Source organism: Puntigrus tetrazona, chromosome 20, assembly GCF_018831695.1.
Source record: "Puntigrus tetrazona isolate hp1 chromosome 20, ASM1883169v1, whole genome shotgun sequence".
In the NCBI taxonomy this organism is placed as follows: Eukaryota; Metazoa; Chordata; class Actinopteri; order Cypriniformes; family Cyprinidae; genus Puntigrus; species Puntigrus tetrazona.
In genome coordinates, this window is record NC_056718.1 from 27,226,684 (window position 1) to 27,230,658 (window position 3,975).

The following is a 3,975-nucleotide window of genomic DNA, read 5'->3' on the forward strand; positions in this document are numbered from 1 at the left end:
TAAACATACATTTTATATTTGTTAATGTTTTTAAAATATGCTAATATGTAAAAACTAATATGTATAAAACAAATATATATATATATATATATATATATATATATATATATATATATATATATATATATATATATATATATATATATTGCATTTTATTCTGGGGAGTGATGAAGAGACAGCATTAATGCATTTTTTTATATGCTTATTATTTATATTGCAATTAGCATAGAAATATATCTGGTTATGATTGCTGTCTATGTGTTTCTTACAAATATAGCCTAACTGTCTACTATCTATAAATAGTAGTGTTTCATAAAATACAACTACTAGCCAGATTTCCGAGGGGTAAACTAATGCATCAAAATGCCAAAAACTGCTGTAATTTCCTCAACTTTCTGGCGAGCGTGCATGAGAAGCAGTGAAATCAGTGGGCTTTGATGCTGGAACTATTGCTCTACTTCCATGTTCCTCAGTTCCTATGGAAGCAACTCTGTTTCTAAATGGCTCTGAGCTGAAGATAATGAGAAATTACATCACTCCCTTTGACAAGTGCACATGACTAACTTGTGACGTGCACATGTTCTACTCACTCAAGTCTCCGCTAACAAGGGGTTAGGATGATCACTTTGATGATTTGGAAAATGACCATGAATCGTACGATACTCGAATCGTTACACACCTAGTAATTACACTATCTAACTAGGTACTAACCCTAAACCTAACGCTACCCCATGTAGTTACTACTTGCTTGAGTAGGTAAACTGTATGTACTTTTAAGTATACTTATGTAAAATAAAGTGCAGGACTGTTTCACAAAAACATAAGTGCATTAATATACTGAATTGCAACTTCATTACAAATGTGCAATTACAAATACTTTTAAATAACATTAAAGTATATTTTAGTTTTCCATAAATGCTTGTCAGTACTATTGTACAGTGTAAAATACTTTTTAAAATTGCTTCTGTGGTTCCGTTTCATGACATTGATGCTATGTGAATGTTACTACGTGAGCTGGGGTTTACCGATGTGGAAGATATAGCACTTCTATTGACCCCAAGAATGGTAACAACTGCATCACCAAGACCATAAACAGATATAAATGCATGTCACCAGTTGCTTTGTCTTCAGGAAGCCATTTGTTTTAGCCACTTTGAGGAAGCTCCGCTCATGCCTGGCTCCTTTCGTGAGCAATGAGAGTCAGACATCTGCATCCCATGGTTCAGGTCTGAAGTCTGCCAATGTGGCGCGCCAACTCGGGTCATAGGGGTCCCATATGGAGTTGGCTGATGAGGTGGGCTCTGCCCTTTCTCTTTTTTCAGTTCGATAGCTGTGTTGGTTGCCATGAAGAGGCATCTGTGGCTCAAATTGTCTGGCATCAGGGAGAAAGAAAAAATCTCACTTCTGGATGACCCAGATTTTACTGCCTGGACTGTGCATCAACACAATCATTACTGTTCTCGACGTGTTTTAGGTGGCTATGAGGCAAACAGTGTAGTTTAGACCATTTCTTTGGAGGCAGGAGCCATAAGCATCAAGCTTTGTCTCCTCCTCTGAGCCTTCTGGGGACTTTTTTAATAACCCTGCCACCTCTAGTGTTTTGGGAGGCTCAATGCCTAATGGGGTTTCCCCTCAAGATCCATTCAGTAGATCATGGAGAGTAGTTTTCCATATTTTTCACCTTGTTGACTTTAAACTGGGTTGAGAATTCCTGCCCGCCAATACCAGAGGTTATTTTGTCTTATGACAGCCATCTCCAGAATGACACCTTCAGGGCTTTTGCTACCATTTCACTAAGGATAGATGTATGTATATGCGGAATCTTTCTATGTGGAAGGAACCCTGGTTTCTCACCCTGTCACAAGTTGGAAGCTAAAGATGCCTCCATTGCAGGTTGGAGAGCAACCCTGGATCACTGCACAGCCATCACATTTGTCACATAAACTGACTTGAGATGAAGGCTCTATTTGGCCTACTTCTCCTAGACCTAAGAGCCTATCACATGTTGATGTGATACTGCTCTGAGTTCAAGTCAAACTGAGTCAAACACTTTGCATGTTTCAGGGCAATCAAATATGGGAGCACATATCCTGTCAATGCAGGGGCTAAATCTTTGGGAATGGAGACACTTCTAAAGTTAATTTGGCAGAGCGGAAGTGTACCTGTTGGTCTCTGAAGAGATGACCCACTGTCTCCTCTAGTTGTTTCTCACACTTGCAGCTCTGCTGGGGTTGGATGCCATGGTACAGGTGTGGCCTCAATTGTTCTGCTCCTCTTGTCGGAGTTCGCCTGGATGGAGTTTGTTGCTAGGAGCTTCATCCTGGGGGGGCAGAGTGCAGTTTTTGGACCTAATATATCTCCTAGAAGGCTCTCCTTGGTTGATTCTGATCAGGTGAGACCTTCTCTTCCAGAAATGGGGCACAATCTTTCACACTGAGCTATGGGTCTGGATCTTGTGCAATCATAGATTCCAGTCTTCCTACGGAGCATTTGTGAATGATGTAACTCTCTCCACCAGAAAGCTTTATGCCCTGAAGTGGTGTCTCTTTGTATCATGGTGTGCACAACACCACATTGACCCATTCCACTTGCATGGTTGGTTCAGTGCTGGAATGTCTATAGGAGCACTCCACGGTGCCAGATGGCAAAGGCCTCTCTGCAGACCACAAGTTCTTTCTATAGTCATAAGACGGTTTCTGGGTCTGGTAAAAAACTGACCCCATTGTTCTTCTAAGACCTTTAGCCGTATATGAATAAAGTTTGAAATGTGTAGGCATTTCATCCAGAAGGATCCGGCTTTTTGGGAGAGTAAAACCTATTTTTGTGCGGACAGTAAATACATATATTTTCTGTCAATGGTGCAAAAACATGTACAAACAGAAATACAGTGCTGCATGCTGGTCTGGCATGTATGCTACATCGTCTGGGGTTGGTTTTGTGGTTTTGTGTGGAACATCGAAGTTATTCCTGCGACAAGGGGATACAAAAAAATTATTGGGATAGGGAAAGCTCTGGCTTCATGTGGATGTAGCCTAAATTTCTTCTGTGTTCCCCAAAGACATAAAAGTATACAAATTTGGGACGGCATGAGAGTAAGTAAATGATGACAGAATTTTCATTTTTAGGTTAACTGTTCCTTTAATATAATGTGCTGTCTCATGTTGTATGCATATATGTATTTCATAAATAGATGAATATATTATGTATCTGTTAAATAGATTAATCAGGATACTGATTAACTGAATTGGTGCTGAATAAAAACACGCAGGGTTTTTAATTCATCGTAAAACAATTATAAACATAAGGAAGTTTCTGCATGGGCTATGTACACTTATGAGCAATAATATATCTGAATACTGTTCAACTCAACACTACTGTCTAATGTGCAAGAGGTTTGCAGTTGTGTAACGTTTGATTCGTCGGATGAAATCATCGGTGTGTTAAACTCACAGCTGCTTCATACAGTCTGACTACACAGCCAGAACAAACACTTGAGTGTGATGGACACTGCGTACGGTATGTGCTTATGTGTACAGTGTTACACCGACTTTAAATTCTCTTTTTAGGCGAATCTCCAGAAAAAATCATTTCGATATGTCTCGGTCAAATCTGATTTTATACTTCGTTACAATTGCCATGACTTGCGTCTTGGTCCTAAAAGTTGCATTTTTAAAATTAAAACTTTTTAAAAGTTAATTTTATGCAATTTTGTACCTTTGATTATGGGATGAAATGTAGTGTTTTTGTAGGATTCACTTAGACAGAGAATAACCTGAATGTCAAGTTGAATTTGTTTAAATGACCTTTTTACGTGTGAATCTGTGACAATGTGCTTTTATTATGCGTGTTGCGATTTTTTCTTTCGGATGACATTCACAGACGAGTGTGTATGTGCTCATGGGTTTTTTTGCGTGTAACATGCAAGTGACTGTCATGCTCTGCAGTAGTTGACATAAATGACACCTGTGACACTAG